This window comes from Pleurodeles waltl, chromosome 1_2 (assembly GCF_031143425.1).
Source record: "Pleurodeles waltl isolate 20211129_DDA chromosome 1_2, aPleWal1.hap1.20221129, whole genome shotgun sequence".
In the NCBI taxonomy this organism is placed as follows: Eukaryota; Metazoa; Chordata; class Amphibia; order Caudata; family Salamandridae; genus Pleurodeles; species Pleurodeles waltl.
In genome coordinates this window covers 1,028,421,303-1,028,444,917 of record NC_090437.1, presented here as the reverse complement: position 1 = coordinate 1,028,444,917, position 23,615 = coordinate 1,028,421,303, and positions in this window count along the sequence as shown.

The window sequence follows — 23,615 nt, the reverse complement described above, 5'->3', positions numbered from 1 at the left end:
GGACGTTTGAAACAGGTAGCATTGTGTTTTTGCTCCTCAGTCCTTTAGCTTTTGTTTGTTCATGTCCATGGTTTGTGGGTACAATATTTAGGTGGTCATTATAGACATGGCGGAAAACACCATCGACCGACGTGGTGACGGTGAACAGAAGACCGCCATATAATGATCCCAAAAACAGAAACCTACAGAAAATATGCTACCTCCAGCCACCGCCAGGGCCCTTGATGGCGAAAGGCTGCACACCCCACCCTGCCACTGCCAGGCAAACAAATCCCCCACCCTCTAAATAATGATTCACAAAACACCGTGGCAGATAGTGGATGATGAACGACTATTGGCGGTACGGAGCGCTGCGGCCAGCAATGGGACCCAACAGCAAGAAATGCACACATTGGCAAGTATGAAATGCACACACGACACACATCGACAGCACTATAAAACACTCATATACACACCTCACAATCCTTTGCCTCGCCAATAGGACAACTGAGATTGACAACACAACACACATACACTGAATGCAACATCACACAAGTCACATACACAACCACACAACAGCACCCTCACCAATATTCCTACAACACACCACCCACAACACACACCATGGCACCCCCGCTTCACAGATGGAGAGCTAAGAACAATGGTGGACGAAATACTGAAGGTCGAGCCACAAATCTTCGGAACACAGGTCCAGTACACACCCATCGCCAGGAAGATGGAGTTATGGCAGACAAAAGTGAACAAGGTCAACACAGTGACAAACTATCCACGCACGAGGGATGACATCCGCAAGAGATGGAACAACCTGAGTGGGAAGGTGAGGTCGATGACATCCAGGCACAACATTGCGGTCCAGAAGACGGGGGGAGGACCCCCACCTATACCCCGACTACACGAACTGGGAGGAAAAGGTACTGGCCATCCTGCACCCTCAGGGTCTCACTGGACTCACTGGAGGAATGGACTCGGGTAAGTCATCCACAATTACTACATATCCACCACACCTGTAATGCATGTACCACCCCACCCCTCCAACTACCACCAGGACCACTACCCCACCCAGGCCACAATCACTACATCCAGTGACCCTGAATGCCCACAAACCCACCAACAGGCCCACATCCCTTCCCCTGTGAACAGCCACATACCCCTGCAAGGAATCACAATGGCACTACACCACCCACAATGCACCACCACATCCCATTCTAACTTAATTGGCAACCCCACAATAGGTCCCTGCATGGCCCAACAGGGGAATAAACAGCACAAAATAGGGCAGAGCTATGCATCCTTATTTGAATTAGTACATGTAACATACATTTCCATTCCCCCCACAGGCACCACCACCCATGCCACCCTGACGGAAAGGCCAAGGAGTGCCAGGGCCCCACATGGAGACAGAGGCCCCACTCAGGAGACTAGAGAGGGAAGTGTGGACAGTGAGGAATACCCTGGTCCGTCACACAGTCCTGGACTGTCACCCTCCAGTAGCCCCACCCAGGATACCACTGACACCCCTACCACCCAGCCACCAACATCAGCTCGGGCCAAATGACCCCACACCAGTGTCCCCAGGCCACAGGCTGGCGGACCACAAGTACAGAGGCCAGAGTCGCCACCTACTAACAGGCAGGATTAGCCCACTCCCAATCACTTTACTGTGCACCAATGCATTTGTGACACCAAATAAAACACATGTACACCAAATCGCATGTCCCCTGGCATGATGTAGAATCAATTTTAAATGTGAATGCATTTGCCAGCCAATTCCATAATCAGACCTTTATTGCAGGAATGGTACCCCACGCACAACATCTTCTGGAGTAAACCAAAATGTACACCATGTATGTTCCCATGGCACATGCCACTTAATACCACAGTTAACAGTGTCAATGACTACAGACCCCTCATCCCCAAATGAGTCTGACAAACATTATGCAGTGCAGACAACATCATCAATGAACAGTACCTCATAGTTACTGGAAGTATAGTTGGAGCTGCTGGTTCCTGGAGTGGACATCTTCCCCCTCTTCATACTCACCATCACTCTCATCCCCTCTCAGAGGAAGCAGGTCTGGATGTACAGCACCCTCCTCCTCTAGGAGTGGGATAGCTCTCCTCACAGCCACTTTGTGCAGCACGCAGCAGGTCACCACTATTCTACACACCTTCTCAGGGCCATAGCACAGGGAACATCCAGAGAAATGGAGGCAACGAAATCTAGCCTTCAAGAGACCTATAGTGCGCTCAATCACCCTCCTAGTACGTCAATGGGCCTAATTATAATTCCTCTCTGCATCTGCCATGGGATTTCTCACAGGTGTCAAGAGCCATTGCATGTTGGGGTAGCCAGAATCACCTGCAGTAGTGGATGAGAGAGGACTGTAACAAACTGCCATAACTTGCAGACAGACTGGCTGTCAGCTATGTATTGATCCAGTGTCATAAACACTCACCAATGAGCCATGCTCTGTCATCCTGTAGTTGTTGCATAAAGTGTGGGACACTGCTGTTCCTCAGGGCAAAGGAATCATTAACTGATCCTGGAAACATGGCATTTACATGTGAAATGGACTGGTCAGCAGTACACACCAATTGTATGTTCATTGAGATACAGTTCTTCCTGTTCCTGTACACCTGTTCATTCACTCTTGAGAGCCATCGAAGACACCTATCACATGGGGAATGTTAGCAAAGGCATAAAAATCACACTTGATGGCAGGGAGTTCAGCCCTTTGGGGAAACTTGATATATGTCTGCAGGTGTTGTACAAATGCATCCAGGAATTTGGACAGGATAAGGCTAAACATTGTCCCCCATGCCCATGCCCACTGTCACCTAGAATGAGCCTGTAGCCAAGAAATGGAATACAGAGAGCACTTGCACTTCAGTAGGGATGGCATGCTGATTCCGATTAGCCAGTCTCAGAACAGGATCCAGTAAAGCACATAGGTCACGGATTGTTGTACGATTGAGTCTGTAGGTGACAATGATGTGACGTTCCACCATGGTCTCCAAATCAACAAGAGGTCTGTACACAGATGGGGCCCTCCCTCGCCACATGGGTCTGTACCTATGGGGAGGAGAGAACACATATGAGGGACACATATACACATGCAAAACATGTTGTGTAAGAACAACTGCTGTACAATGCGTAGGTTGCACACACAAGCGATGTATGATGCACAAATTTAAGGACATGTATGCAGTGATACCTCTGGACTGATGTGAGGAACAGACACTCACGTGGGCAGGGGATTAAGGCCTGGGATGTATAGGTCCTGAATGGTGCCCCTGACAAGGAAATATGTACGTGGTGCTAGCAAAATGGCAGCCTCCTCCCATCCAGATATGAAGGGGTGGAAGTGACCTGATTCCGCTGGCGGTTGTTGTCATGGCGTGCACCCATTCATTGGTTAACATGGTTGTCAATGGGGAACCTGGGCCTATCATGATCGCCGCCGGTGGTGATGGTGCATACCGCCGTGGAGCGTACGCTATGTCGTCACCCTAATTTCGCTTGACTCCCGGATCCCGGGCATGACAGTACTCCACTGAGTGTGCTGTTGTGTCCTAACTCTGGTTACTCCAATGGCATGAGTCACAGGGGAAAGAGACCTGGCCTTCACCACGGAGGAGCTGGAAAACTTGGTGGGTGGATGGGGTCCTACCACTGTATGCCAAGTTATATGGGCAACCAGAGGTGCAGGTGAGTAAGCAGTTGCCTTGCATAGATGTGTGTGATGGTGGCGGATGCCTGTATGCATGTGTGGTCGGTATGTAACTGCACAGGTGTAGATTTTGTGGCAGGTACTGTGAGTGAGGTGGTGAAATGATCTTGTGAAGTGTCCATCCCATAGGGGACGTATAGTCAGCTGTATCACATGGCCATATTCTGAACTCTGTTTTTCTTCTCAGTGTGCCCCATACAGGTCAGCGCCCATCAGAAGAGGGCACTCTGGCAGGCCATCGCCAGGGAGGTGCAGACCCTGGGGGTCTACAACCGGTGGAGCACCCACTGGAGGAAGCAGTGGGAGAACCTGTGGTGCTGGGCCAGGAAGACCTGCGAGGCCCAGCTGGGGGAAGGCCTCCCAACGTGGATGCCCGTCGGACCCTGACCCCGCTAATGTGCCGCATTCTGGCAGTGGCATATCGAGATTTGGAGGGGCGCTTGAAGGCTGCACAGCATACACAAGGGAGTGAGTACCAACAACGTTTCATGCCTCTTTGATGGACGTGTTTGGGTGCTGTAGTATGTATGCTGTCTAGTGCCAGGCACTCTGACAGGTGTCTACCAGCAGTCCTGCCTCCCATGGGCACGGAGAAGATTAGGGGCAGGTCTTACAGTTCATCAGGTCCTTGTGTCATGTGGGAAATGGGTTGTATGCTGGGGTACTGGCCGCTAGTCAGGGGCATAGTCATGACTATTATTGTAGGTGCTGCGTGTAGGTGTGTAAGCTGGGTGGGAGCGTGTGCACCAAGTATGTACATCCATTCAGGTATTTACATATTTCGCACGTTTTGTCTCACCACCCCTGTACTCTTGTGTTGTCTGTGTACATCAGCATCATCTGGCGAGGGAGCAGTGGCACCGGCAAGTGGGGATGCAGCGGCGCATGGTTTCAAGGAGGCAGAGTCGAGCGACGCCACGGGAACCAGTGGGTTGGTGGGTGAGGGGAGTACCACGGGGAGGCAACTACCACTGGCAGTAGTGACTCTGATACCTCCTCCGATGGAAGCTCCCTGGTGGTGGGGGACCCTAGTGGGCCCACCCATTCTGTGTCTCTTCCGCCACCCCCCATAGCATTACTGCCCTCCCAGTTGCTCCTCACCCAGTTGCCCGTGCCCGCTCACCCAAGAGGGTGGGCATCTCCTTCGTCCCAGGCTCCTCAACCCCTGCCCCAGTCAGCCCTGCTGCCCTCACTGAGGAGGTTATTGACTCCTGAGGACCATCTCTGTAGGGCAGACAACCATTGTGAATGCCATCTAGGGGCTAGTATCCCAGATGCAGCAATGCAATGCCTACCTGGAAGGCATTCACTGTGCCATGTCTGGCCTACAGAGATCTTTTCAGGCTCTGGCCTCCTCTTTGTCAGCAGCCAGTGTCTCTGGTCTTTCCGTGCCCCCTCCAACCACTTCTACCCCTTCCTGCACCCCACTACCTTCTCCCATCCCAAGCACCCGTTCAGACAGCCATGCACACACCTCAACACACAAGAAGCACACAGAGAAACACAAGCACCACCCTTCCCTCCACAGGCATACACACACCCAACATAGAGAGGCACACACGACAACACCCACTTCCCCCAGCGTGTCCACCTCTCGTGCCTCCCTGTCTGTCACCTCAATATGCACACCCACAAGCACTGCACCCTCAGTCACTGTTGATGGCCCCATTGTTGCAGTCACCACAACATCAGACAGCCAGTCATGCAACCCAGACACCACACCTGCACTCACCAGAACAACATTGACTGACACATGCAGCACACTCACCAGACCTGCAGACACCCAGACAACATCCATTTACACTGGCAGCCTGTCTTGTCTCACTGTGTCCACCCCCCTCCTTCCAAAACACTCAAACATTCCCAGACACACACTCAACACACATCCACCACACCTCAGCATACTGTACAGGCACCTGCATCTACGTCCAACACACCTACACCAGTTACAAGCACTCCCTCTACCTCCACTCCCATACCTTCCTCCAAATCCACCCCAACTGCCCCTAAAAAACTTTTCCTGTCCTGTGTTGACCTGCTCGAACCCACTGGTCCACCCCAAACGTGCACATCTCCTTGCCATGTCCACTCCTTCTACGTCTAAGTCCGCCCCAGTCTGCCCTTCCCATTTCCGTGCCCCTTCCCCAGAGAGGAAGATGCCCTGTGCTGCACCAAGTCCATCTGCCAGCCCCCGGTCCAAGCCCACTCCCCTACCTTCCAAGGGCAAACCCAAACCCCCTCCCAAACGTAAGCCCAAGCCCCACTCTCCCAGACGTAAGTCCACACCCCCACCACCCACTGCCCCTGTTCGCTGAGGTGCTTGGCTGCCCCATTGTTGGTCCTTTATGGTGGAGTACCATGTGCACATGTGGGAGTCAAGTGCGTGCCATTTGTGCCCTCCAGCCTTTTTTACATGGACTGGCCAATTGCCTTATCTGGACATTTCTATTTTCTATATTTATTATCGTTTGAGTGCCCAGTGTTGCTGTTGGCACGATATGGAGACTTGGTTTATTGTTACATTGTGGGGGTGTGGTATGCACATGTGTGTACTTTGGGCAAGTTGTATTGGCCTTGTGTCGGCTAAGTACCTCTTGTTCTGGTGTGTATGGCTTGTGAGGGTGTGAGGGGTTAGGAATACGTTGCAGGGTGGGTGGGGTGGGTCGTTGTGTAACAGTGCCCTTTCTTCCCTTGTTTAGTGGGTTGCGGTACTTACCTTCATCGTCTTCGTCGACGGTCATGGTCGTGGAGGTATATGGCAAGGAGCAGCACTGGTATTATTTGCAACTCTCTCTCCATGTCTGCTTCGCGTGTTTTGTGTGCCTACGGCGAGTTTTTCCCTTTATTTGGTTTGTTTCCGCCACGCAACTGACGGCGGTCTTGTGCTTCATTATTTGTTGGGCAGGTGGGGCCTTTCCATCGGCCTGTGGGCAGCCTCTTCCATCACTGTTGGCACTCCTATGCTGGCGGTGCATGGATTTCATGTTGGCTGTTTCTCATCTGCTTCATTATTTGGCGGTCCGGACCGCCAGTCTGTAGTTACCGCCACCGCCGGTAGAGCGGTGTTTACAGCCATGGTTCATAATGAGGGCCTTAGTCTTCAGACAACATGGAGATAGAATTATGGTCATAAAGAATGCTATTTTCTTTTTGCAAGTGTAATAGAAGGCTTGAGAGGACAAACTGTATTTTTGATTGACCATAAAATCCCACTTTCTCTATCATTAAAACCTCTCAAGGCTCCAGTAATTATGCCTAATGTGCAGATGCCAAAAGCCCATCTTATGGATTCCATACAGTGTAGTGTGTACTCCAGTGATTATGTTAGTTATGCTTCCAGAGGGATAGTGCCAAAACAGTTCTTGGAAGAATATGATCCAAGGATTCTGCTGCAGTGGCATTTGCATATTGATTTGTAGTCCTCTTAGTGGATTCAAGGCTACAGGCTCTTTTAGTCACATGGGCTTCAATGACATTTCTCAAACTGGATCCCAAAACAGAAAGGGTTGCTGTTGCTCTTCCCACCTCATGGTACTACGCCTGTCCAAGCATGGCTCAGATAATTGAATCTGCTGGACTGCAAGCCATCTATCATCAAGTGCGCCAAATCCTTGACCATTACCGTGGAGAAAAAATAAATCTGCATACCCACCTTAATGCTTTAGTAAGAGTGTCACACTTTCAAGTGGGGCTACTGTGGTGCATCAAGTTTCTCACCCCAGCAGAAATTCTTTAAACAGTTGACTCTCTTGAGGCACGATTATGGCAACCTCTTACTATTCAACAGCCCCAAAATCTCTCTCTCCAAAAGCAGCTCTATATCCAGCTGCTGAATTCATTTAGGGGACAAGAAGATCAGATCCAATATGCAGGATCCTGGCTATGGTAAAATAGCTTCCATTTGAAGCAAAGAGCTAATTCCAATCTGGTCGCAATTGCACTAGATTTCAAGATGATACTTTAAACCAACTGATTCACAGGTTAACTGTTTAAAAGGGCTCTTTCTGTAGGGTCACCCCAATGTATTGTGCCTGTTTACCCTCCACTTTTTGCTGCATCATTTTGTTGGCCTTAGAACTTTGAGCACTGTACCACTGCTAACCAGTGCTAAAGTGCATGTGCTCTCTTCTCTAAACATGGTACAATTAGTTTACACCTATTTGCCATTTTTAGACATGGCAGCTCTTTGCATGGTTTCCCTGCGCTTTTTGCTTCTGACCTCCTTTTTTTGGACCCTATACTGCAATTCATTTTGGCTGGTTTTGATACTCTGGTCATTTTGCCACTGCTAACCAGTGCTAAAGTGCAATTGCTCTCTGTCTAAATTGTATTGGTGATTGGTTATCCATGATTGGCATATTTGATTTACTAGTAAGTCCCTAGTAAAGTGCACTAGAGGTGCCCAGGGCCTGTAAATCAAGTACTATCAGTGGCCCTGCAGCACTGATTGTGCCACCCACATGAGTAGCCCTGTAAACATGTCTCAGACCTGTCACTGCAGTGTCTGTGTGTGCAGTTTAAAACTGCCAATTTGATCTGGCAAGTGCACCCACTTGCCAGGCCTACACCTTCCATTTTACTACCTGTAGGTCACCTCTAAGGTGCGCCCTAGGTAGCCCCATGGTGCAGGGTGCAGTGTATTTAAAAGTTAGGACATGTACTGATGTGTTTTACATGTCCTGAGTGAAATACAGCCAAATTCAGGTTTCACTATTGCAAGGCCAATCTCTCTTATGGGTTAATATGGGGACTGCCCGTTAAATATCTTTAAAGTGCAGTTTCCCATTGGGAGCAGATAGAGATCTGGGGATTGGGGTCCCTGAACTCACAAATTAAAAATACATCTTTTAGTAAAGTTGGTTTTTAGATTGTCTGTTTGAAAATGCCACTTTTAGAAAGTGGCCATTTTCTTGCTAAACCATTCTGTGACTCTGCCTGCTTGTGTAATCAATGTCTGGGTCAGACTGACAGTTGGGCAGTTTGTGAATTCCCACTAGACCTTGACACAAAGGGAGCTGGGGAGTGTCCTGCATATCCTGATGAGTTTCTTAGGCTAGTGTGGGAAGGGAAGAGCTGACACCTGCACTTGAAAGGGCTGTGGGTGCCTCACACAATGCGGTCTCCAACCCCCTGGTGTGCGTCTGGGGCCAGCTCTGGGCAAGGAAGGATCTTGTAAACAACTTTGAAGTTCGCCTACTTCAAAGGCAGAAATGGATATAAGTAGTAGACCCAAAACCCCAGACTTTTAGATTACTTCTGGATCAAGAGGAACCTCTGCCAAGGAGAAGAGCTTAATGCTTGAGGAGGACATGCTACTCTGACTGTTGCTTTGCTGTGCTGGCCTCCTACCGCTTCTGCCTGAAAAGGGAAATAACTGGACTTTGCTTTTGGAAATCCTGCTTGTGAAGTGTCTACAAGGGCTTAGACTGAGCTTGCCCCATGTTCTGAAGTCTTAGGGACATCAAAGAGTCATCTGCCAGTGCCTGGTCTCTTCTACTGAGAGCACTGACTTGCTAAGTGGTGCCAAATCCATTTCCTGGGCCCTTAGAAGTGGAAGCTGGTAACCTGTGAGGGGAAGATCCATGTACAGCTGTGTACACATCAGAACAATCGAAACACAGACCAACCCACGGATGAAAATTTGACGCAGCACTTGCCTCGCGGTTGGAAAAACAACACATCGCCTGTTCTCATTGCGGACTCTTCACACAGCGTGTCAGAAATTTCCAAGCATGGATCCTGGGCGTCACAATCTTCAACATCCCGCTAGGGCCAGAGGCTGCGCACCCGGAATCGACATACGGTCTCCCTTGCAAGAAAAGAATCGATGCACGGCTCCATTGCGACTAAAGAATCGACGTGCGGCCTCACTTGTGAGTAAGGAATTGACGCATTGCTTGCTTTTCTGATGCACCGTCACCCTTGCAGCTTTATGTTTGACACATACCTGGTACTTTGTACTAAAACAGCGCATCAATTGATTTCTATTGATTAAGACTCTTTTTACTTTAAAAAATCATATATTTGCTTGTGTTTGCTGGACTTTTTGTATTTTGATCTTGTCTTATTTAGATAAATATTGGCTATTTTTCTAAACTTGCGTGGAGTCATTTTGTGGTGTTTTTCATCGTATTCCTGTGTGTGTTTGTAAAAATACTTTACACGTTGCCTCTGAGATAAGCCTGACTGCTTGTGCCAAGCTACCAGGGGGTTGAGCAGGGGTTATCTGAGATGTGTATCTCCCTTACCCTGAGTAGAGTGAGGGTCCCTACTTGGACAGGGTGTAAACTGACTAACAACTAGAGACCAAATTTCTAACAGGCATATTTAATTTACTTGTAAGTTCTTTTGTAAAGTGGTATACCATATGCCCAGGGCCTGTACATTAAATGCTATTAGTGGTCCTGCAGCACTAATTGTGCCACCCACATCAGTAGCCTTTCAAACTTGCCTTTCAAACAAGCCTCAGGCCTGCCAGTGCAGAGCCTGTGTGTGCAGTTTCTGTGGCTCTTCGACTTGGCATTTAAAACCCTTTGCCAAGCCTTACACTCCCCTTCAATTACATGTAGGTCACTCCTAAGGTAAGCCACACCCATAGGGCAGGGTGCTTTTGAGTAAAAGGTAGGACATGTACCTGTATGTTTTACATGTCCTGGTAGTGACAAACAGCCTCTTTCATGTTTCACTACTCTAAGGGCTACTCCTCTCAAAGGGCAGCATTGGGATTTCATTAATATATTTTAAGCTGTAATTCCTGATCAGAAAGGAGTAGCTTTTTCATGCTGTATATCATTGGAATGGTAATGATAAATCCTTTTCACTGGTAAAGTTGGATTCGACATTACTATTTTAGAAATGCCATTTTTAGAAAGTGAGTATTTCTCTTCTCTTACTGCTTTGTGTGGCTTGCAGCTGTTCTCCAATACACGTCTGGGGGAGGTGATAGCTACACTTTGTGCATTCCCTCTAGACAGCCACAATCAGAGGAATGCTGGGTGTGACAGAGAACTCATCTGCATAAATCTGGATTCTGATAGCTCTTCTTGGGCAGGAAGAGGGTGGGGAGCTGACATTTACACTTCAATAGACAGTGTCCTCTGTGCCACACAAAGGGCTGATTACCCCATTCTGATAGTCTTGAGCCAGGGCTTGGATGAAAAGGGAACCTGTGCACTTGAAGGACCTGCTTTGAAGTCACCCCCGCTCCAAAGTGTTATTTGGATATAAGTACTTGCCCACCAAATTAGATCACTACTGGACCTGGAAAGAACTCTGACAGAGTAAAGACTGCTGAGCTGTAAGGATTGCCATTTTGTCTGGACTGACTGTTCTAAGGAACTGCTTCTCTGCTTTGCTGAGCTGCCCTGCTGCCTGCTGATCTCTGCCCTGCTGAGGACAAGATCTGGACTCATCTCACTTAAACCCAGAGTGGCTCCAAGGGCTTGCTGGCTTGCCTCCTATTTACTGAAGTCTCAGACATGCAAAAGACATCTCTCAACTCTCCGGGTGCTGATGGACTCTGCCATCTGTGAGCCCTACCCTTGTCTGAGGTGCCCCCTCCATTCCTGAACCTCGGAGGTGAGGTCTGCTGGTGATTTCTGCAAAAACCAATGAATCATCACCACTGCTATGGTCGGAACCAACGCATCGACTTCAACGAAGCAGAGGCTATTTGTTAGACCTGACAGCCTTTTTGCCTGCCTCCCTCCACTTTTCTGAAACTGTTTCTTCTGGTTTTAGGACTCTGCGCACTTTACCGCTGCTAATCAGTGTTAAAGTGCACATGGTCTCTCCCTTAAACATGTTAACATTGGTTCATTCCCAAATAGCATATTTGTTTTACTTGTAAGTCCCTAGTAGCATATGCCCAGGGCATGTAAATCAAAAGCTACTAGTGGGTCTGCAGCACTGATTGTGCCACCCGCATAAGTAGCACCTTAACCATGTCTCAGGCCTGCCATTGCAAGGACTGTGGGTACAGGATAATTTGGATTGTGTGTGACTTACCCTGACTAGGACTGTGGTCCCTACTCGGACAAGGGTACATACCAACTAGAGACCCATTTCTAACACTGTTCGATGACAGCAGATTCACAACTGCGCAGCTCGATGACGAAGCTCTGTGCGGCTTGATGATGATGCATTGCCTTTATCCCAACAGAGCCTGACGATAATGCAGTGACCCGACTGTGTGGAAAATATCAATGCATCTTGCCCCCCGACATCAATCCTTTGCTCTATCAAAGGCAATTTTTCAGCGGACCCTGCATGGGTTCTATAGCCGGCCTACCCTCCATCGCGGTTAGCCTGAACTTTGGATTTGCACTGGTCTCTTGTGACTCAAATAACCTTTTGACTGCTAGTAACTTCTAAGCACCATTATTAGTTTAATCTTTAAAAATTAAATGATTGAATTTTTGTCATTTTTATCTTATTTACTCAGATAAATATTCTCTTTTTTTCTAAACCTGTGTGGAGTCTTTTTGCAGTGTTTGTATTGTATTACTGTGTGTGTGTGTCTTGCACAAATACTTTACACATTGCCTTTTAAATTAAGCCTGCCTGCTCTGTGCCAAGCTATCAGAAGTTGAGCACAGGTTAGTTTAAAATGTGTGAATCTAGCTTACCCTGACTACAGTGGTGGTTCCTGTCTGTACAGGGTGCATACTCTGACAATCAGAAACCCCATTTCTAACATTAACTATTCCAGAAGCCACGGGCTCTCTGTAGTGTAGATTCACTTCACCTGGAAACCCCCTTCCTTAAGAAAAAAAATGAAACACACATTCTAGGGTGGTGCTCAAAGTTTGAAGTTTTGAAACTCCATCCCTACAACTTCTGATATGAAAACTTCTCAAGGAAGATCCTAAAAATCTTACTATGCAGTCCATTGACCTGTACTTAATTAGTCTACAGATCCTAAAGATGTTTCCAAGAAAGCACATTTAGAGACATCTTCTAGCTATCATACTGATATCTGTTATTATTAAACACATCTTGTCACTAGTGTCATGACCTGCTTTGATTGTTTCAGTTTGTTCTTTTGTTCTTCTATAATCATGTGATATGTTACATTCTTGGAGGTGACTTTCCTCTGTATGTATATTCCTATATGTATACTTCCTGTTGTTCCTGTGTATATACTCCATGTTGTTGAATTTGTACATTTAACTATATCTGTTTCTACTCTTGTTACTCAACACCCAATGTGAGCCAGATGGGCCTGGTTCCACAATATAAAACTGTGATTAAATAATTAAATAGATAAACAAGCAAACAAATAACTCAATAAATAAATAGAATATTTTCTTCCACTGCATCTGTTAATAGTGGTAGGCACCAGACTGGACTCTTCCCCCGGGAACATGATGTGAGTAATTGCAGAATTAGACCACTGAGTTTACAACTCATTTCCAAATCTTGTTCTTCACTATTGCAAGAAATTGGGTTATTAGTTGAACGGGTTGGAAGCCCCACTCTGGCAAGAACCACAATCCTTGTAAAAGTGAACCACTAAATTCAATAAATTGACCTGTGCTTAAGGCTCTGATAGCTTGGCACAAAGCTTTGAGACTTAACTTAGAGGCAATGTGTAAAGTATTTAGGCAGCACACAAAGAATAATAAAATGAAAACACAACTCAAGAAAAATACCCTTCCAATTTTGAAACGTAGGGTACCTTTTATTAAATAAAATGATACCAGAATGCAAAAAATCCAATCAGTGGAACCGGAGCTATTCAAGTTTTAAGTAGAAATAGAGCCCAAAAGCCAAAAGCGCTGCCCATGGTCATCTATTCGTTCTAGACTGGGGTAAAGTCACAATTACAGGCTGACTGTGATGGAGCATGGGCTGGATACAGGGACCAGGTAAGTCCCGCTGAAAAAGTTACCTTCTCAAAATCAGCACAAAGATTTCCATTCTTATTGGAGGAGGCTAGGAGGAGGAGGGAGAGCGTCGTGGATGGCCGCTGCTGTAGCGTGAAGAGCAGGCCAGGAAGTGTGGGCTGTTGTCACTGTATCTCAAAGTACAGATCTCACGTTCCCAGTCATCACTGGCAGTCGCTGTGGTGTGAAGAATGTGTCTCCACTGAAGCTTTGCATTGCTGGTCTTTGTGGGGTGCCGAATCTCAGCATGAAGGGGTCCATTTGCCATTATGAAGAGCCCAAAACTTCAGGACTTCACTTTTCTTTGTAAGTCAAAGCACCTAGGACCAGGGGAGGCGCCACATAGGGATCAGTAATTCACTCCAACACAGGCCAGCAGGGCTCAGGCACATCCAGTTGCTTGTTCAGGCAGGTCCAGTGCAGCAGGAAGGCTGGGAAGGTGTAGGGAAGCCTCTGGAGCTTATTATGTTCCTGTGGCTCAAACAGGAGTTCAGCTAACTGACCCTTGAAGTCACTCAGGTTAGCCAGGGATGAAAGGAGCAGGTCGAGTCTTCCTTCTCAGAGAGCAAGACAGTCCTCAAACAGCAGGACAGACCTCTGGTAGCAGCAAGGCAGTCATGGTGGCAGGGCAGTCCTTCTGTGGTGTCCACAGGTCCATGAATGTGCTTACGAGTGGCTCTGGAGGTCCAATATTTGTACCTGGTGCCAGACTTTGTGCGGGGGATTCCCTATACTACTCCCACATCTAGTTCTAGAAAGTTCTTCCTTTCCTCTGTCAAGGCTCTAAGACAACTGGGACGAGAAAAGGCTTGTGTCAGATACCGTTTTGTATGCTCAAGGCAATCCTTTTAAAATTCAAGTGGGGAAAGGAACAGCCCCGCACTTAGCCATCCCGACTGGTGTCACTGTCTGGGAGGAATGCAGTCACCCCATCAGCAGAGTCATTCACAGTCAAATGACTAAGGACATTGGCAAAAGGCACAAATGGGTAAGATAAGAATATGCCAACTTTCTACTTATTAAATGTAATAAAGTAAGCCAATGTTAGTCAATAAGAGAGATAGGCCTTGCAAAGATAAAAAACAACGTTAGGAGTTTTTCACTGCCGGGACATGTAAAACATAACAGTACTTGTCCTACACTTTTTTTAATGTATTTATTAGTTTGCATGTCAAGAAAAAAGTACATTACAGTTCAATCACTGTCCATCTTACCCTCCCCAGACCCCTCTCCAAGTAAGGAGAGAGATCTAGGTCACATCATATAACATTAGGCATCGGCATATACATAGCTAGAAGACTATACTAATGAGACGAATGTCCTACACTTTAAATACAATGCACCACAGCCTATAAGCATTTAGGGCCTACCTCAGGGGTGCCTTATATGTATCATAAATGAAGGGTTGGACCTGGAAAAAAGTTCATTTTGCCAGGTCGAAATGGCAGTTTAAAACTGTACTAGAGGCTGCAGTGGCAGGCCTGACACATGTTTTTGTGGGTGGCACAATGAGTGCTGTAGGCCACTACAAATATTTAATTTACAGGGCCGGGATATATGTAGCACCAGTTACTAGGAACTTACATGTAAATTAAATGTGCCAATTAGATGTAGGACAATTTTACCATATTTGAAGGAAAGAGCACACACACTTAGCCACTGGTTAGCAGGGAAAAAGTGCACAGTCTTAATGCAACCAAAAATTAATTCAGCAAACTAAGAGGAGTAAAATGCAAACGTTTGGGGGAATACCATGCCCTGAATTCGGCTTGTCAGGGTCCTACCATCTAACATTCACTACATGAGTCTTTCTCATTTGGACATTTCAGATTGCCACGCCTTCTGGTGGTCACAAGTGCCTGATTGGTAGATTCAGTGCACGACTATCAGGTACAGGCAGCAGACCGTTTCTTGGTGAATGGAGCTGAGTCAATGGTTAGAGGTTGGTTATGTGTCGAATTTTGAAATATTTCTCTCATCTCTGTGGGGAAGATGACTGCAGTAGCCAGTCCCTGATACAACTGTCAGTTGTCTTCAATGGCTGAATTATGGATCGACCGTGTTTGCAGAAGATTCGCTGTGCGTTGATTAGGTGAGAATTAAGCTCTCATATGTCTTACTTGATGCAGCTGGCTTGTACAACCTGACGAATGTCTGGTGGACTGCGCAACGTGTTTCGAAGGAGGCATTTGCTTGTACGCTTGATGCTATCTGTTTGTTAAGTGCTATAAAACGTGAGATGCTTTCAGATATGTCTTTGCTTAATTCCGTTGGGCTATTCGTCGGTACTGACCCTTTCTTTTTTTCTAGCTGAACATTTTTAGTGTCCTACTGTAAAGCGTTGTTTGTGCTAAAGTGTGTTAGTATCCCACCTCTTTTGCAGCACCTCTGGCTGAATTGTATTGCCTGTTGGTGTCCTTCAGTATCCTGGAGAGTGGAGAGAATGAGGCTGCAAGCAAGGTGTGTTGGTTTGCTTTTTCAATAAGTATACACGATGCTCCAAGCAAGAGCCAATGGTGGTGATGTTCTTTGAAATTTAGTTGTCCTTGTGTGCATTGCCCCAGATGTTTGTTTGATCTTAGGGCTGCTGCCTAGTATGAACTATTTACCGGTCTGTAGGTTTGGTTCAGGTACGATTTGGCCATTTTAATCTTGTTTTTATTGAAAGCATGAAAAACAAATTAAATACAATAGAACATACAGTAATATCAACAAACCTATTGTTGCAAGTGTTAGACCTGTCAGCTCTTTGCATGGTTTCTCCTGTCTTTTTGGCTTCTGACCTCCTGTTTTTGATCCTGTGCTGAATCTCGTTTTTGCTGGCTTTAGGACTCTGGACATTTTACCACTGCTGACCAGTGCTAAAGTGCAAGTGCTCTCTGTCTGAATGGCATTGGTGATTGGTTTGTCCATGACTGGCATATTTGATTTACTAGTAAGCCCCTAGTAAAATGCACTGTATGTGCCCAGGGCCTATAAATTAAATGCTACTAGTGGGCCTGCAGCACTGATTGTGCCATCCACAGGAGTAACCCTATAAATATGTCTCAGACCAGCCACTGCAGTGTCTGTGTGTGCAATTTTGAACTGCCAGTTCGACCTGACAAGTGCACCCACTCACCAGGCCCAAACCTTTCCTTTTACTACATGTAAGTCACACCTAAAGTAGGCCCAAGGCAGCCCCATGGGCAGGGTGCAGTGTATTGAAAAGATAGGACATGTAATGATGTGTTTTACATGTCCTGATAGCGAATTGCTGCTAAATACTGCTAAATGTTTTCACTATTGCAAGGCCTATCTCTCCCATAGGGTAGCATGGGGATTGCCTTGAAATATCTTTCAAGTGTATTCTTCCATTGGGAGCAGATGGAGATATGGAGTTTGCGGTCCCTGAATCCACAATTCAAAAATACATTTTTTAGTAAAGTTGGATTTTTAATTGTAAGTTTGAAAATGCCATTTTAAAAAGTGGCCATTTTCTTGCTTAACCATTCTGTCCCTCTGCCTGGCTGTGGAATACGCGTCTGGACCAAGATGACAGTAGGGCTGGTTTTAAATTCACTCTAGACAGTTACACAAAGGGAGCTGAGGTGTGCCCTGTATATCCTGAGGGGTATTCCTGGGACAGAGTGGTGGGAGGAGCTGACCCTTGCACCTCAATAGGGATGTGCCTGTCCTTCCACAAAGCAGTCTCCAACCCCCTGGAGTGTGTCTAGGGCCAGGGCAGAAAAGGAACTTCTCTTTGAAGTTTGCCTACTTCAAAGACAGAAATGAGTATAAGTACTGGACCTCTGACCCTCTGTAGAAGGGACTGCTACTCTGCCTGTTGCTGTTGCACTTGCCTGCTGCTTGCTGCTTCTGTACTGGGAGTGAAAGGATTGGACTTTGCTTTTTACATCCTGCTTTCGAAGATTCTCCAAGGGCTTGAACTGAGCTTGCCTCCTGTTAGATGTCTCAGGGACATCAAGGAATTCATCTGACAGTACCTGGGCTCTTCTGCTGAGAGTCCTAACTTGCCAAGTGGTGCCAATTCCTGTCCCTGGGCCCTTGGAAGTGTAAGCTGGTGACCTGAGGAAGAAAATCCATGCACTGATGTGCCACGGCAGAGAAATCAACACAGCACCTGTCCAACAACTGAACAATAGAATCAGCGCCTGCCTCGCGGCTGCAGAATCAACACAGCGCCTGTTTAATCACGGCTTCACCAACACAGCACGTCTGGATTTTCCATGCATCTTCCCCAGGGCCTCAATTTCTCATCGATCCCACACCGTAGTAAGGAACCGAGTCTGCGTGTCCGGAAATCAACGCATCACCTTTTCTGTGAGGAAAGAATCAACACGTCACCTCTCCTGCCAGTAAGGAACCAACGCTTCGCCTCTCCTGCAAGGAAAGAATAGACACATCACCTCCCCTGCACAGTAAGAAACCCTTCGCATTGCTTTGGTTTTGGGCACCTCACCTTCCCTGTGGCCTGCATCTTTACTTGTGTATGTTGGATTATTGTTGTTTTGGTCTTGTTTAATTCAGATAACTATTAGCTATTTTTCCAAACTAGTGTGGAGTCCTTTTGTAGTGTTTTTACTCTGTTACTGTGTGTGTGTGTGTGTGTGTGTGTGTGTGTACATACTTTACACATTGCCTCTCGAACAAACCTGACTGCTCGTGCCAAGCTACCAAGGGGGTCAGCAGGGGTTATCTTAGTTGGGTGACTCCCTTACCCTGACTAGGGTAAGGGTCCCTACTTGGACAGGTTGCACACCACTGTCAACTAGTGGTCCCATTTCTAATATTGGTGATCAGTGGTGAGGGCAGGACTTGTATTTGTACTTGACATACAGTGATTGGTGTACATTACTTCCATATCGCAGACCATTACGCAACCCCATAATGTTTCTTTCTTTTTTGGCCTTCTCTTCTTTTTGCCTTTTTCAAACTTTGCAACTTTTGAATTATCCACAATCATGCCTCAGTCTGGGAAGTCATCAGCAGGTTGTTGTAAAGTTGGTGTTTGAGCGGGAGAGGTTGTAGACCTACTCAGTGTCTCAAATCAAAAAGCTCTGCAAGGAGCTCAAATTTCCTATTAGAAGCCTCACTAGAAATGAGGAGCTGCAAAAGTCACTGAAGGCCTGGTTGGCAGCAAAGGAGGCTGGTGAGCCCACAGAGGAGGAGAATACTATTGTGGATAGAGAGAAGCAGAGCCTGCATGGTGATTTTGTGGATAACCAGGATCTCCCTGGGGGAAAAGTAGCAGTGTTCTTCAAAGGGTCTGACCTCAGAGGAGCTGGAGGCTAGGAAGCACACTTTGGAACTTGAAAGGCTCCGGCTGGAGATGAAAGAAAAGAAACTGGCAATAGAGGAAAGAAAAATTATCTTGGCTCATGATCAGCGGTGAGGATAGGACTTGTATTTGTACTTGACATACAGTGATTGGAGTACACTACTTCCATATCGCAGACTATTATGCAACCACATACTGTTTCTTTCTTTGCTGGCCTTCTCTTCTTTTTTGCCTTCTTGAAACTTTGAAACTTTTGAATTATCCACAGACATGTCTCATTCTGGGGAGCCATCAGCAGTTGTTGCAGAGTTGGTGTTTGAGTAGGAGAGGTTTAAGATCTACTTGGTGTCTCAACTCAAAAGGTTCTGCAAGGAGCTCAACTGTCCTGTTAGAGGCATCACTAGAAAGGAGGAGCTGCAAAAGGTGCTGAGGGCCTGGTTGGCAGCAAATAAGGCTGGTGAGCCCACAGAGGTTCAGGCTGGAGATTGAGGCAAAGAAACTGGTAATAGAGGAACGAAAAATTATCTTGGCTCATGAGCTGAGCTTAAAGGAGCTGGACTTGTAAGGCAAGGTCAGCACAGATGGCAGCATTTCATCAGTGCAGTCTGAGAGAAGGGTGCACCTTCCCAAGAATCTAGGAAAAGAGGACACTAAGGAGGATGACATACATAGGTGGTTTCCACATGGATGGGATCCCTGAGAAAGATTGGGGGTGGGCCTGTGGAACTACTTCACAGTGGAAAGGATGGACACCGGGTTGGCACCAGGGGCAGGTAGCGATCTCACCTACTCTACCATGAAAGGAGCCCTTATCACTTTGTATGGCCTAACAACAGAGATTTACAGAAAGATGTTCAGGGAGAGTAGGAAACTTGATTCCCAGACCTGGCTTAAGTGTGCGAATTCCTTCTGCAGAGCACTGGATGGTTGGGAGAAGGGCAGTGAGGTAACAGATTATTGAGAACTGTACAAGTTATTAGCATTGGAGCACTTGTCTGGTCTGTTAGTCTGTGTTTTCCAGAGCTGCACCAGCACTTGATTGGTAGCAGGCTTACTGACTCCAAGAAACTTGCTCAGGAGGCCTAATGCTGGATGAGTACCAGGATTCACAAGAAGTTCCATTTTGGGGACTCACCGCGGGTGGGCAGGGTCCGCAGCAGAAGAAGGGGGAGGGGGACCAAATAATAAAATAAGGAGTTCTTAAAGGGGCCCAAAACTAGTTTCCAGGGTAAGGATTCCCAACCACCTGTTGAGAAGAAGAGGTTATTCCCTTCAGGAAAGCCTGCAGGGAAGGGACCTGTAATTAGGAGGGGCATTTTAGGGGTGTCCCATGTGTTCCAAGCGGACACAGTCCCCAACTGCTGGGCAGTCACTAGGGGTGGCCAGTGCAGCCCTTGGGCAGGGGTTAGCCCCAGTTAGTGGTGGGGAGCCAGCTGAGTTAACCCTAGTCTCCCTGGGTGAGGGTGAGGTGGTATATAGAACCCTTATGCCTGACAACACTAAAAAGTACAGGTAGTTGGTGACTATCAATGGGATGTGGGTGGAGGCTCTGAGAGACACAGGAGCCAGAATGACATTTCCACTGCTATCTGGTGTCTCAGGAGGAGGTAATCCCTAATGTGATCCACCATGTTACACCACTAGACAACAGTGAGCGCCAATGTTTAGTAGCTCAGAATCCCTTGGAATGGGGAAGGTGTCTCAGGTTCCTTGAGGGTAGCGTAGCTGTGAGTCCATCCATGCCTTTTGACTGTCTGCTAGGGAACTTCGAGAGGTTTGAGTTGACCATGCCCTTGGTCACGGATGATGGGGTGGAAGAGGAGAGTGAACCTTTCCCTGACCTCCTGTCTTCCAAAGAGCAGGATGGGTCAGTGGAGGGTGTGAGCCTCTCCCCTACACTGACCCTAGAAAAGCAGAGAGACTGTCATTAATTACTGAGACAGTTTGCCTCTGTGTCCTCGCTCACCCCGGGTGTCACCTTATGGTGTACTCATGACACTGACACTGGGGACAGCCTACCTGTTAAGCACAAGTCTTACAGGGTGACTGATCGAGTAAGGAATAGCATCAAAGGGGAAGTCTCTAAGATGATGGAGTTAGGGGAGATTGAGTACTCCAACAACCCTTTGTACAGCCCAGTGGTTCTGGTCCCCAAGGCTGCTCAACCCGGTGTCACACCCCAACTGAGTTTCTGCATTGACCACCAGGGGCTCAGCGCCATCACTAAGACTGATGCCAACCCCATCCCCCAAGCTGATGAGCTGCCAAGCTCCTCAGCACGTTTGATCTAAAGTCTGGTTACTGGCAGATTGCCATAACCGAGGGGGCCAAGGAGAGGTTGGCATTCTCAATGTCAGAGGGGCATTACCAGTTCTGTGTTATGCCCTTTGGGTTGGATATTGCCCGTACCACATTCCAGAGGCTGATCAATTAAGCTTGGTACAGGAGGAAAGCTTCATCTGAAGATGTAAACGAAGAAGATTATATTCTTCCCAAATCAAGTTGAAACGATCAACTAAAATGTGAGGGGTCTTATACTGCGTCCTCTTGGGTAATCTAGAAATCTTTAGAAAAGAAAAAGGATCTATGGCTGAAGCATTAAGCATGAGATTCCCATAGAAATTGTTATTACCTAAGATATCTTACCTTATATGTTTTTACTTGTGGGAGTGCCAGTCCACCCTCTTCTAAATCTAATTAAAATGACCTGAAATTTAATCCATGGCTTCTTCTTCTGCCAGATGAAGCCACAAATTGCTATTTTAATAGTATCAAAGAAGAAGAATCGAGGGATCTTAATCATTATATTAGTAAATACAAACAAAAGCACAGGTAACACGTTCATTTTTTACTAGAGAGACCCGACCTACAACCGTGAGAGGAATATTCTCCCACTGTTTAAATAAATCACAAATCTTGGAAAGGATAGAAACGTACTTGAGTTCCTAAAGATCTGTGCATTTTGAAGTAACCAGAATTCCCAAATAGCAAATGGGATGCTCTGGATTATGGCTATCACACATGATAGCGGGAAGAATATCAAGAAGACAGTTGAATAATTAGGCTTCAGATTTTGACAGATTGATCTTGTAGCTGCTTATCACTGTGAATTTGTTAATGTTTTAGAGAAAGCATATGAAATATTAGATTCTTCTGCGGCTAAGTAGAGAGCCATGTCATCAGCGTATAGTTTAAGTTTTAGTGCATTTAATACAGGAGGACAAATATTCAAGTCCTTACCAATAGCACAGGCAACTGGCTCGATAAAAAGAGCAATATGGGGGACATTGGACCCCCTTGTTGAGTGCCCCATCTGATGGTAATCTCCCCAGCTGGTATATTGTTAATATATTGTTATTAGATTAATGTATAATATATTGTTAATAATTATATTAGCTATTGCATCTGAGTATAAAGATTTCAAGAGCTGCATGAAACTGGATGGAAAGCCACATTTATGAAGAATAGCAAATAAAGCCCCCCATTCAATGAGATCAAAGAGGTTTTCCACGTCTAATAATATCACTGCAGCCTTGATATTTTGGGTTGAATAGCAATCAATAGCTTGAAGCTGGAAATTTGTATTTGAAGTGATATATTGTGCCGGAAGAAAACCATTCTGGTCTGAACGTATAAAAGACTGAGCCACTAGGGATAATCTATTAGCAATAATCTTGGTTATCAATTTGTAATCATTATTAAGGAGGCTGATGGATTGTTAAGAATTCATTTCCATTACGGTTTATTTTTAAAACTAACCACAGCCAATTCAGTGAAGGAAGCCGGTATGGCACAGCCAGATAATATCTGGTTTAATAAACAAGTTTAAAATTTAAGCAGTTGGAAAGAAAATGTTTTAAAAACCTCTACAGGAATACCATCCCAATCGCTAGCTTTAGCGTTAGGTCGAGATTTTAATGCCTGTTGAACTTTGACTGAAGTTATAGACTTAGACACCATTGCAATTCGATCTATCTATAGCCGCGGCATATCAATAGTGCCTATCAATTGCACCTAGCTACTCACTAATCGCAGCAGAGGAAAGGCTGTGAGATAACCTGGAATATTGAGCAAGGATTGGTTTAGCTACTGCTTGATGCTGTGATACCAGCATATCGATTGATGGATCATGGATCATTTTAATGATATTAGCATTACCTAGACTCTTAATAGACCAAGAAAGAAATGTAACTTTGTACTCATTTTCCTCATATCTTTCCTGCAGATATGTATTGTGGCTTATGGTTTCTTTAATGGTGAAAAACTCCAGTAGATTTTCTCTAGCTTGAACAAAGGATATTTTTGTATGTGCGGTGGCAGCTAGTTAATGAGCCTTCATAGCTTCATTCAAGGTAATTAAGAGTTGAGCATATTTCACCTTTTCAGCTCATTTATGTTGCGCCAAAAAGAAATAACCTCACCTCTAAAGAAAGCCTCTGGAGCTTCCCAAACCATAAAGACAGGAGCGGAACCTAGGTTAAAGCTCAGAAATTGCTCTAATGCCAAGCGCATCTGCTCAACCCAAGAGTAGCCTGTAAGAAGTGACTTATTAAAGACCCATCAATATGTCTGTTCAGATGAAGATGGATGGTCAATCTCCAAATAAATAACTGAATGATCAGAAAATACATTGGTCAGGATAGCGGAGCTAACACAGCAAATGGAATGTGACACTAAAAAAAAGTCTAAGGGTGATGCAGACTTGTAGCTTTTGGA